The 13,100-nt window shown below is 37.9% G+C and overlaps 1 protein-coding gene across 3 annotated transcripts in view; it reads left to right on the top strand.

The window, feature by feature from the left end:
- Positions 1-1,532: 1,532 nt before the first annotated feature.
- The window catches only part of CCDC27 (coiled-coil domain containing 27), a 43,531-nt gene continuing 31,963 nt past the window's right edge, over positions 1,533-13,100 (top strand). For 2 of the 3 annotated variants that reach the window (XM_031962971.1, XM_031962970.1), the window contains exons 1-2: positions 1,533-1,731; positions 3,799-3,980. The gene's annotated coding sequence lies outside the window, so the exon portion shown is untranslated. The remainder of the gene's footprint in view (positions 1,732-3,798; positions 3,981-13,100) is intronic. The other variant, XM_023500045.2, reaches the window with a different exon arrangement.

The following is a 13,100-nucleotide window of genomic DNA, read 5'->3' as shown; positions in this document are numbered from 1 at the left end:
AAATCTTTTTAGGCCTTTCTAAAATCAGTTTATTCATTATTAATATTATTATTATATATTATACTATACATAATAGTATAAATATTAACAATATTGATTCTACTATCTTTATATACCACAATTGTTCAACCATTCCCCAATGGATGGGCACTTAGTCATTTTCCAATTCTTTGCTACCACAAAAAGATCTGCTGCAAACATTTTAACTGCTGATAGTTTCAATCCAGGCAGAAGAAACCCACAAAAACACAAGTGTCTAACAGGCCTTGTAGCTCTGAGGAAAGCCTCAAGGTATGTCCCTTTTACCTGACCCAGACATAACAGAACTGACTTCCATAGAAGGGAGTCTTTCACACCTGATTTCCTTGGTGACCTGAGGGAAGCTGCCCGATAGAGGTTGCTAACAACAGCTATTGGATGTATCCACCCTAGCTGGGAGCTCCACAAGCATTATAGCTGGATCAAAATGCTTGGAGAAGGGCACAGGAAGTGGAAACTCAGGTCATCCACAACCTGATAGGTTGAGCTACCAAGAAATCTCTGCGTGACTTAGCAAAAATGTCTAGTCAGTCTAGTTCTGTGCTGTTGCCCCTCTTCTGAAGCAATACTCCTCCTCATATGCAGGGGGAAAATAAACGGTGAGAAAATCTCAATCCTTAAAACTGTTTAATTAGCTACAGAAAAGTTTCCAGGGTGGGAGAGGAAGGAGCCAGCTAGGTTGCAGTGGATAGAGCACCAGCCTGAAGTCGGGAGGACCTGAGTTCAAATTTCGTCTCAGACACTTAACATTTCCTAGCTTTGTGACCCTGGGCAAGTCACTTAATCCCAATTACCTCAGCCAAAAACAAAAAAGAAAGATAAAGTTTCCGGAAGATTGATTTTTAGATACAAATGTGAATAAAGATCCACAGCCAAAAATCTTGGTCTTACTTATAGAATCCACAGATTAATGATCTCCCACATCTGTTAACTTCATCAAAACATCTCAGCAATCAGTCTGTTTCAAACACAGAGTTTCTTAAAAATAAATAAATAAATAAAACACCTTTGCCTAAAAATATCAAGAATGAGATCAAAATGTAGTCAAAATCATAACCTATTATGGGACATAATTGAAACATAATGTGGAAAAGGCACTGGACCTGGGTTCTCTTGGGAAAATCACCTCATTTCCCTAAGCCAGAATCCATTTTGGCCCACTGAGCCTGGTCTTTTGACTGGACCCAGCTTCATCCGAATCACAGGATTTCCTCCTCTGTTTACAGTTGAACTCTTCTTTCCATATGTCCCCTTCTTACAGAGCAAGAACTGTCCCATTTTTCCATTTGTATACCTAGCAGTTAATACCCTCTCATCTATTGATTCATCATCTTAAAAATGAAGAAAATATTGCTCAAACTGCCTGCCTCATGGGGTGAGGTGAGGAAAGCATTGCTGACCTTACAGTTACTTACATCCATGAACTATTAAATCTCTCTGCTCTCTCACAAACGCATGTCATCAGTCACAAAGAGAATCAGATGGGGAAAGATCTACTTCCTTGTTAATCTTCTCTTGGCAACAGCAGTTTCCCATTCCACCCAAGAATTCTTCAGAAGGAAAGGCCTCCCTTCTGCTGTGGCCAGGAAGTCTCCTCCCCCTCTCAAACACCACCTGCTTTAAGATGCCACAGGTTCCCCTAGAATTTAGGAGCAAGTTCAAACAGAGATGGTTATTGCTCCCCCTGGAAAGGTAAGTGAAGATGTCTGGCTGACCCATTATTGCCAGAATCATTGGACGGTTGACTGGACATCAACTGTAAGAAGGGAAAGAGGGAGGATAAAAGCAATTGGGAAAGTCACTACAGATCCACCATGGCTAGCTAGAAAATTGGAACCTGTGGAAGATGGGCCAATAATTTTATAAAGGTTTGTAGATTTAGAATGAAAGAACCTATGGGTCATCTAGCTGAACCCCCTCGTTTTATAAATGAATGAAAAAGTTTTGGTTAAATGATTACCAGGTGATAAACGATAAAATAAATTCTAAGGACGTCAATACAAAAGTGAAGTCCGTTCCTGCTCTCAGAGTTTCCAGAAGACCACATACACATGGGGCAGGAGCCAGAGAAGTGATTCAGGTTGGAAAGGTTGCGGTGTTGGGGGGCAGAGACTGCCAGGCCCTTGCCACTGGGAATAGCACTAATGATGGCTCCAGAAGTGGAAAGGGAAAGTAGGTTAGTGGACTGAAGGCCCAAGGCCATAGGCTCAGAGACTGCTTCTGTCTCCAGTGTGACTTTTCTGGATTTTAATTTCCTTATTTGTCAAATGACACATGAATTGGAGCCTGGGAAGTCTCATTTTCTCTAACTCTATGATGCTGTTTCACTTGACTGGGGATCAGAGGACAGGTTCAAATTCTTATTTTCGGTGGCACAGTAGGTCAAGTGCTGGGCTCAGAGTTAGAGATCCGAATTCAAATTCCACTTCAGACACTAGCAGTATGATGCTGTAGGAGTCTCTAAACTTTCCTCTGTTCAGTTTTCTCATCTGTAAATTAGGGATAACAATAAGGGCTTTCCAGGGTTGCTGTAAGGATCAAATGAGATGATATTTGTAAAGTTCTCTGAAACCTTACAATGCTATGTAAATGCCAGCTTCTATTTATTACCACTTTTCTTCTATCATCCTGGACCAGTCTGAGGCATGAAGCCTTAGTTTCCACAACTGTAAAAATGGGAGAGGGTAGGACCAAACTCTCTCAAAGATCTTTCTGACTCTATGTCCTACGAGTCAATGCAAGTCCAATTCTACAGTGCAGTCTTGCCACGTGCCATCCATGTAGTCATCTGGAAGATCTCCAACTTTATGGGTTCAATTTTTTTTTTTGGCTGAGGCAATTGGGGTTAAGTGACTTGCCTAGGGTCACACACCTAGGAAGTGTTAAGTGTCTGAGGCTGGAACTCAGGTCCTCCTGACTAAAGGGCTGATGCTCCATCTACTGCGCCATCCGGCTGCCCCTGGTTCAAACATTTTTAATCTGCAAGAAACATCACTGAGGCAGAGCTCCAAACCAATAACCACTTATTAAAGGGACCTGACCACTTGGATCTGAGATGTCCTCTTCCCCAGTGTCTTACTCAGAAAAGGCAAAGTAAAATACAGTTTCATTGGACAATAGACCCTCCAAAAAGGCCCAAAATGACACATCAGCATAGGTGGTCAGAGGATGGGCAAGGCAAAGGTGTTTTCAACTAAGTGATTATGAGATGGTGCCCCTCTCTTGTTGGGCAAGGACCATGAGGTACCAAAATAAATTGGGAGTCTTTTCATCTCCATATCCTTTCAAGACATCCCATCCATCTTGGGTTTGGTCATCAACATTCTTGTGATTAGGCAAGTGAACTTGTTAACTAATAGCCTGGGACCTAATATAACACTACCTAACTTTTTGAATGATTTTTATATGTAACATATATAAGATATATATTAACACATATTTCCTATACTCAGGTTAATTGACTAGATTGACTTAATATATGTTACTAGATGTTGTCACTCATAACCTAAAAATCACTACCCTGTGTAAATGATTAATTCCAACTAGAGGAAAATAGGGGTCTAATTAAAATCATCTTTGTCAACTTTCAATTGTATTTTAACGTTTTTCTATGGACTGCCCAACACGAGGCAGACAGAATTTCTCAAACAAGAGATACATGATCCCACTGGAAAATACAACCAAGGTTCTTTTTAGGTAGTGAAATCAAGAGTGGTTGCCTTACCTGCTCTGCTCTCAATGCATCCATCTCTATTTCAGAAGCTGATTCAGGGGATGAACAGATACCACCAGAGATACCACCACAAGGAAGAGAAAGCACATCAGAGAAGTCATTCAACTTACATAGACTCACTGTGGTCATATTTCAAAGAAGAAAGCTAATACTCAACTGATAACCCCTTTGGAAAAAGAAAACTTAGGGAGGAGACTTTCTAAGGGAGGTAGGAAAATAGGAAATATTTCAATAGATAAAAGTTGGGATTTATTTCTAAACTAGAATTTGTTTTTCATTCAGATTGAGGTTGATATTTAGTATATATTGCAGAAATATGTGTTGTTTTGGGGTTTGAGATTTTTACTGGGGATAAAGACATAGTTTATATCCTTTTTTCTCTTAAGTGGCCTTAGTTAAGACTTTTAAAAAACATAATAAAGTCAGGTCTCAAATAAAGTGAAAAAGAAAATGAGTGACAAATCTTAACATTTCTGATAAAAATAGCTAACAGAAAATACTTATAGTCCTCCCTCTAAATTTAAAATAAGATCTAAAACTGTGATGGAAATTGCCTAATCAGGTCATATAGAAGCTTCTGAATTCTATTATTCAGATTATGAGTATTAAGATTTGTCAGAATATTATCTAACATGACAGAAAAACTTTCCTAGTGTTTGTCCCTTTTGGTCCTGCACTGCAAAGCATATACTCCAAGGAGATGGATGATAGAGAGCTATAAACGAAATATTCATAGCAACATTGTCTGAGATTGCCAGAAACTGGAAGTCAAATGGGTATCACTGGAAAATGACTGAACAAGATATGGCGTAGCACTATAATAGAACATTACATATTATTTCAGGAAGGTTGGATCTAATTGGTTTAGGGAACTTCCAGTGAGGAAAATTCCTCTAGCAATGCCTTCGGGGTCCTTGGTACCGGGGAAGAAATTTTAAGTTGGATTGGAAAGACTTTTTTTTGAAAGTTAAATTGGGGATGGAAAGGTAATGGCCGAACCCGGTTTTCAGTAAAAGGGAAGGAAATAGGCCATTCCCAGTTTTTAAAGCCCGGGAATTGGCCGGGAAGAAAACAAATTTGGCCCTTTCCGAGAATAGTTTTGGGTGGTTTATTGGAAGTTTTTAGGGCCCGGAAAGGAAGTAAATTGTAGAGAATTGGTGTTGGAATTTTTGCCTTCCCTAATTGTCCGAAACCAAATGGGAATGTTGGAAACGGGAAAGTTGGTGGGAAAGAAAAGGGCCCCAATGGTTTAAAGGGAAAAAGGAAGAACGTTAGTTTTAGAAATGATAAGGAAAGGTTTTTGGCTGGTGGATTTAAGAAATTGGTAATTTGGGCAAGGTGGGTTGGGATTTTCCCGCGACCGGGGGTAAAGGGGTTGGTTGGGGCGAACTTAAACCCTGAGGTTTCGGTGGTTTTTGGGGAAAGGGGGGGGGGGGAAGGGAGGAAGGGGAAGAAGGGAGGGAAGGGGGAAGGGGGAAGGGGGAGAGGGTTTTTTCTCCTGGAAAATTGGCGGTTTTGTTTATTGGTTATGGGCCGTTGTGATTTTTGGCGGTTTGGCCTGTTATAATTTCGGTTTTTTTTTTCCCGGTTAGTTTCTGTTTTGGATTAAACCTTTTGGTTTTTGGCTTTTCCCTTTATTTTATTTGACTAATTGATGGGTTATTTCGGGTTTTTTTCAAAAAGGGGCCAAAATTTTTGGTATGGGTTTTTTTTAAGTTTTGGGATATAAATGGGGTAGTGGTGAATAATGGTTTTTTTTTGGGGCCGTTTGTTGGAATGGATGGATTTTTTAAATTTAAAAATGGTTATTGTTTTAATTTCCCTTGGGCATTTTTTTTTTTTTTTGTTTTTGGCCAATCGAGATGTGTTGGTTTTTAAATTTTTTTCTTTTTTGATTCTAGTGGATTTGGAGCATTTTTTTTGGGGATTGATTTCTTTTTTTTCTGTTTTGTTTTTTATTCCTTTTTAATTTTTATTCTTTTGGAGAATGGTTTTTTTAAATTTAATGTTTTTATATTTGGAAATGGGTTTTTTTAAATTTTTGAAATGTTAAAAATTTTTTGGTTTCTTTTTCTAATTTTTTGCTTAGTTTGTTTGAAAAATGTTTTTAAATAAAAAATTTTCTTTTTGTGGGATGTTATTTTTTTTTTTTTTTTTCCAAACCTGGAGGGAAATGGGCCTATTTGGGTTTTTAATTTGTTTTAATTTTTTTTTTTGTTTAGACCTTTGAAACCCTTTTGCCTTTTTTGGATTTTGGTTTTGGCCTGGGTTTGGGTTTTTTTTCCCATCAATTTTTTAAGTTTTTTTTAGTGGTTCTTAACCTTAAAATTGGGGTTTTTGTTTGTTAAACATTAAGTTGTATGTTTTGTTTTTGTTTTGGAACCTTAAACCTTTTCCCTGACCAACCTGGGTTTTTTTTTGCAAATGATTTGGATGACCGTGTTTGTTAAATTTTGATCTGGGGTTTGGGCCCTTTTGCTTTTTTAAAAATTTTTGAAATTTTTTGTTTTTCTTAGATGAATTGTTTTTTTTTGGGATGGTAAAAATTTTTTGGGAAGTTTGATTGGTTAGTGCAAAAAATGAAGTTTAGGTAGTATTTTATTTTTGCGGTTTAAAGGTTTTATTTTTCCAGTTGGTTTGGGATTGGTTTTTTTGTGGAAAATTTTTGGCTTTTGCCTTGTTTGGGCTTTTTTGGGTGTAAATTCCAAATTTTCTATAAAATTTTTTTGGGGCTTTTGTAATTTGGCAAGTTTTGGTTAGTGATGTTGGAAAGTGATGGATTTTGTGGATTTTTTCTTCCTTTTTTTCAAGTGTAAATGATTTTTAGTTTAAGTTGATTTTTGAAGGGGGGGTTTTGAAAGGTTATGAATTAAGGGGTTTTGGAAAAAGGTTAAGATTTTTTTGGGATTTCCAGTGTTTTAGGGGTTTGGGGGGGTTTTTGGAAGAATTTTGCTTTTCCCTTGGGGAGGGGTTTTTGGGGGGAGGGGAGCCTTGTTTCTTGACCCGGAGGGCCTTTTGAGGTTTTGTTTTCCCGGTTTTAGGCCAGGGTGGCCAATTTGGCCTTGGATTGGTTTGGAATGGAAGGGAGGGGGAAGACCCTTTTTTTTCCCCATTTTCTTAGGGCCAAAGGGGAAGGGGTGGGGCTGGGGTTTCCATTATTTTTTAAATTTTCTTAGAGAGTGGGATGGGGGGAAGCCTTAGGGAATTCCGAACCTTGGTTATTTGTTTGTTTTGGGAGTTTTCCGGATTTTTTGGTATTTTTTCCCATTTTTTTGGCATTTTTTTTTTTGGTTTATTTGTTTTCTTTGTGTTTTTTTGTTATTTTTTTCTTCCTTGGTTTTTCCCTTTTTTTTTATTTCCTTTGTTTTTTTTTTTCATTTTTTTTTTGCTTTTGCTTTTTTTGTTTTTTTTTTTTTCCTTGTTTATTTTTTTAATTTTTTTTTTTCCTTATTTTTTTTTCAGGTTTTTTTTTGTTTTTTTTTTCTTTTTTTTTCCTTGTTTTTTCTTTCCCTTGCCCTTTGGTTTCCTTCCTTCCCCGGACTCTGCCTCTCCCATCCCGGATTCCTCCTGGCACTTCCTTCCCTCCCTCTTTAAGGTCCCGTGTGGGTTTGGCAAGGGGCCCGCTGAATCTCCTCTGGAGGTGGCCAGGCTTGGACTTTTTACAGTAATTCTGGCTCTTGGCTTCAAAGGGTTGAGAGAATCACGGGAGACCCAGAACTGGAATCCATACCAGAGTCAGGTACAGCCTTTGACTCACCTGGCAGTGCCATCCTCAGTCAGAAAAGAAACGACCCTCACCCACTAGCCAGACCACATTCAGAAGTGACCCTTAAATTTGAGCCCACTCTCCCCAGGAACCAAAGTGGTACTGAGGAAAAGCGCATCCTTGTTCAGAAAGATGCGTTTAGAATTCTTGTTCCCATCTTCCACAAACATTTTCCTCTGTCGGCTATCATGACATGATCTGATCACACCATGTTCCTCGGTTTTATCATTAATATTTTCATGTTTAACTAACCAATTGTCAAAAGAAACAAAAGCAACATATATTAACAAGGAATAATAAAATTGTCCTATGTATTCAATGAACATTTTGTTTTGTTTAATGTTTTCTCTGCTAATGTCGCTGTTATCAGTGTATCTACGGGACTTTTAAAATGGATTTTGCCTTATTTACTCTTCTCATCCATTCCATATTTTTTGAATTCTCCGTATTCATCCTTTCTTATAGCACAATGATATTCCATTACATTCACTTCAATTGCAGGGCACAATTTGTTGCCAGTTTGTGTGTGAATGTGTGTATTTAACTGGGACAAATAGACTATATTGTATAACATACAAGACTATTATTGGTATAATTGGGAGTTCCAGTAAGGAAATAGCCTTTCATATGCTCTCCAATTCTATTTCATATTTAGAATTCCTGGTGTCTATTGTATCTCTTCATTTGTCTGTAACCTCTTCTCCTAAATAAACCTACCTTTGCCAAAGAGAATGACCATTATGAGTTCTTATTGCCAAACCCCAACATTTGGTGCTTCTACTAAAGTACAACACCTGGTGCCCCGTTATTTTCTCCATTAGCTGCTACATTAGTGTTGAGTTACAGTGTGTCTGACTGTGATTGCTCAACCTAATATGAGCTTGAAAGGTTCTATCATAGGTCACAGGAGCTTGAAAGGCTCTATCATAGGTCAGACACAAATAGTCCCTATGAACATTTGGGATAGTTTCTCTAGTTTTGCACATCTCACATTTCCTTTGGGCTAATTCAATTCTCCTTTGCTTATAGAGCACATCATCTTTATTGGGTGGCCCTGTGCCAGTGTCTCCCATGTCATACAATCAATTCTAAAGTTAAGGGAGCATCTTGAGTCCTTGTATCGCTTTTTCTGACCACCTCGTGTGCATTTGCCCTGTTCTCCATCAAATAGTCTCCATCAAAAGTCCGGCTTTCAGATAATATGGCCAGCCCAACAGAGTTGCTCTCTCTTCAGTAGTTAGAATGCTTAGCAGTTCAGCTGGAGAAAAGACCTTATCCTGTTAGGCGATTTTCAGAATCTTCCTAAGACAATGGTAGTGATTCAGTTTTCTGGCATGGCACTGGTACACTGACCAGATTTCATTTTCCCCAATAAATAATTTTATTTATTGTGTAGGACCTCTAGCTTAAAGGGTATAAGGATTTTTTATGTCATATTGCCCCATATTGCTTTCCAAAAAAGGGAATCAACTTACAGCTACAACTACATTAGATTAGTGTCTCTTTTGCCACAGTCATGTCAGCATTGAATTTCATCTCTTATTATCTTTGTTGTTGTTGAGTTATTTTAGTCATTTCTGATTCTTCATGACCCCATTTAGGGGTTTTCTTGGCAAAGCCACTGGAGTGGTTTGACATTTTCTTCTCCAACTTGTTTTACAGATGAGGAATTGAGCAAACAAGATAAAGTGACTTGTCCAGGGTCACACAACTAATAAGTGCTTGAGACAGGATTTAAACTCAGGAAAATGAGTCTTCCTGACTCTAGGCCTGGTCCTTTATTCACTCCATCATCTAGCTGCTCCTTTTTATCTTTCCTTTCTTGTCCTCAAAGCAAATATGACTAAAAAGGATGGACTGACCATGCAGAGAGAATGAGGGGATAATTGAACCATGAGGATAGAGTGAGGGGATAATTGAACCATGTAGAAAGAGTGAAGGGATAATTGATGGCCAGTCGACTAGCCTATGTGCCCCATTGGTATACTTGTAGTATCCAGAGAATCTCAGCATTCTGAGTAAACTTTCTGTGATAAAATTATGGGAGGATAAAATGGGCTAGGATGGATGGGCTATAGTCTACCTCATTGAGGGCAGTACCAACACTGATATGTATCCTCACAGATCCATTGGAATATTATAGATATACCCAGCTTTGCCAATTTTATGGGTATAAGAAAATTATCTTAGAGCTTAATTTACATTGCCTCGATTATTAGTGATTTTCAACACTTATAATTGATTGCTGGTAGTTTGTGTTTCTTCCTAAAAGATCACCGGATTAGGAATTGGGAGAACCTGGAGTTCTATCCTGCTTTGGATAGTTGCCTATTCCCTCATCTGGGAAATGAGCATAAAAATACCTGAATTGTTAAGGAGATCATACAAGATGAGTATTGCCAATCTAAAAGTACAATAAAATAATACAATTATTACTATCATAAAAACTATTTTATTACATCCTCTTTATCTCACCATATCAGAGAATGGTGTGTTTAATAATCGCAAACAAACTGTGTGTCCAGCAAACACGGAATAGCTAAATGAATGAATGTGATAAGATATTACTAAACCATAGAGAAAAATCAAAGGAAGAATTCAAAGAAATATAGAGAAAATTTTGAAGTGCTTCAGGGAGACCAAAGTAGGACCAGAGGCATAGACAATCGCTGCAATTAGGTATGCGCAGACTGTTTTTAAATGGTAATAAAATTAACATCAAAAACACCAACCATGGGGCAGCTAGGAGGTGCAGTGGATAGAGTACCAGCCCTGAAATCAGGAGAACCTGAGTTCAAATCTACCCTCGGACATTTAACACTTCCTAGCTCTGTGTCTTTGGGCAAATTACTTAACCCTAATTGCTTCAGCAAAACAACAACAACAATAGGGAAAAAAACCCACCAACCATATCTAATTATTCTGTGACTGTTTCTGGTCTACATTTGAACACTAGGTCCACAGACGGTGGATGACTATCACCCTTGAGGTTTTAAAACTTTGTGCAGGGTTGGAAATTATTCTGTTAGACCCCATTTGTCTTGTTCCCTTTTGTTTACTACTAGACATAATTAGATTTTAGAAAGTTATTTAAAAACATTACCCTAAGTGTCTGGGACATGTTATGCCACAAGTATACACAGATTCCAAAGGAAAACGGACTCCAGCTTAGAAAATAAAGACCTTTTTAACCTTTATATAAAATTCTTTTTTTGGTATGTGTCCTAAATGCTGGGACCCTTTCAGAGTCCTAAAACTCTCTCCAGACTTTATATTTTTGGTCTTCCGAAAGAGATCATCATTTTGAAGATGTTTTTCCTCTTTTATCTCTTTAATCCTGCCAGTGCAAAGCTGGGTGTTTTATTTGTTATTATTCTGTCATTTCAGAAATATATTTCAGAAATACATTCACTTAGTCAGTGGGGGAAAAATGTGATACTCCTTTCCCTTCCCTTAGAGATAAGTGAATGGTTTTTCCAAGTACTTCTAAAACTTAATTCTCCAAGTAGGTGCTAGAAATTCTCTGGTATGTGTAAGCCCAAAGGTATGTCCAGTTCTTTCAGCCACTCCCAATGCAATCTTACCATTTCATTTTATTCCCTTGACTCTTTCCCAGTTTGACCAAGTTGTTGGAATCTAGTTTTTGAATTTGATTGTTTCTGTAACTTAATCAAATTTACATTCCTTTGGGCAGAGAAGGGAAAGGAAGGAAGAAAGAAAAGGAAAAGGAAAGAAGGAAGAAAGGAAGGGAGGGAGGGAGGGAGAAAAGAAGGAAGGAAGGAAGGAAGGAAAGAAGGAAGGAAGGAAGGAAGGAAGGAAGGAAGGAAGGAAGGAAGGAAGGAAGGAAGGAAAGAAAAGGAAAGGAAAAAAGGGAGGGAGGGAAGGAGGAAGGGAGGAAGGAAGAGAGAGAGGGAGAAAGGGAGGGAGGAAGGAAGGAAGAGAGAAAGGGAGGAAGAGAGGGAGGGAGGGAGGGAGGAAGGGAGGAATAGAGGGAGGGAGGGAAGAAGTGTTAGGATTCAAAGGGAGCCCCGAAAATGTTGGGATTTCAGACCAGTGTCAACAGTGTCTCAAAAGAATTTTCTTACTCATCTTCAAGTCGAGGCAAAGTTTATTATAATTATAATGCCAATTAAAATGCCAATAAAATTATTATAATTATAATGCCAATAACTTCCAAAAGAAGTTATCAAAGAACCAAAAATAGGAAGGTAAATTTATAGGGAAAGTTAGAGAACAGGTTCTTTATATCACTGATATGCTGCTAATTTTATGGTTTGGAAAGTGGAGTAGAGGAGTGGTCTGGTTGTGACTTTGTGCACAAGTGCAGTACCCGTAGTGCCCCATAGTTTTCAGGGCAGAGTTGCCAGATGGGCAGGGTGGACAGGGGTGTGGACTATTTTGTTCTGTGGCTGCTTTTAAAAATATAATAATAGCTTTTCATTTTTCAAAATACATTCAAAGATAGCTTTCAATTATCTTTCACCTTCACCCCTGCAAAACCTTGTATTCCAAATTTTTCTCCCTCCTTCCCCCCACCCTTCCCTAGATAGCAAGCAATCCAATATAAGTTAAATATGTACAATTCTTCTAAACATATTTCCACATTTATCATGCTGCACAAGAAAAATCAGATCAAAAAGGGAGAAAATGAGAAAGAAAAAAACCAAGCAAACAACAACAATAGATAGAAATACTATACTTCACTCCACATTCAATCTCCACAGTCCTCTCTCTGGTTACAGATGACTCTTTCCATCACAAGTCTATTGGAATTGTCTTCAATCACCTTGTTGAAAAGAGCCAAGTCCATCACAGTTGATCATCACATAATCTTCTTGTTGCTGTATATAGTGTTCTCTTGGATCTGCTTACTTCATGCAGTATCAGTTCATGTAAATCTTTCCAGGCTTTTCTGAAATCACCTACTCATTGGGGTTCTTATAGAAAATATTCCATAACATTCTTATTCTTTAACTTATTCAGACAGGTTAGATTTCTTAAGGACCATATCTTAAACCTAAATCACTCTGTCTCTCACGGATTGGTCAACAAAAGGTCCCAGGCCAAGTTCCATTTGGTTTTTAGTCCCTACTTTAAAGTGAATATAAATAGCCTTCCCCCAGATTGATTTTTTTTAACTAGGTAAAAAAGGCCTTATTTGTTCTTGTTTATTTTTTACCTAGCCTTAATCACTGAATAGGTAGTTATTTCATCAAACTGAAACCTGTTAAAGAATATAACAAGGTTTAAAAGATGTTCCAAAAAAATCAGACCAAAAGATGGAAAAATGAAGAAAAAAAGAAAAAAGCAAGCAAACGATCAATAACAAAAGGTGAAAATACTATGCTGTGATCTACATTCAGTATCCTCCATGTTAAAGGCGCAAAAGTCCCCTGCTGAAACTTAGCAGGGATGAATGTAAAATTTTACAATTGGACTCAGAACTGGACTTTCATTTATGCAAATACAAGACAAGGAAAACAGGAAAGATAGCTTTTTCCCGCCACTATTGTAATTAATCTGCTTTCTCAAATACTCAAAAGGCAGCTATCACTCATTTAT

This window comes from Sarcophilus harrisii, chromosome 3 (assembly GCF_902635505.1).
Source record: "Sarcophilus harrisii chromosome 3, mSarHar1.11, whole genome shotgun sequence".
NCBI classification, from domain to species: Eukaryota; Metazoa; Chordata; class Mammalia; order Dasyuromorphia; family Dasyuridae; genus Sarcophilus; species Sarcophilus harrisii.
The sequence above is the reverse complement of the archived record's forward strand: the minus strand, read 5'-3'. Positions and strand labels throughout refer to the sequence as shown.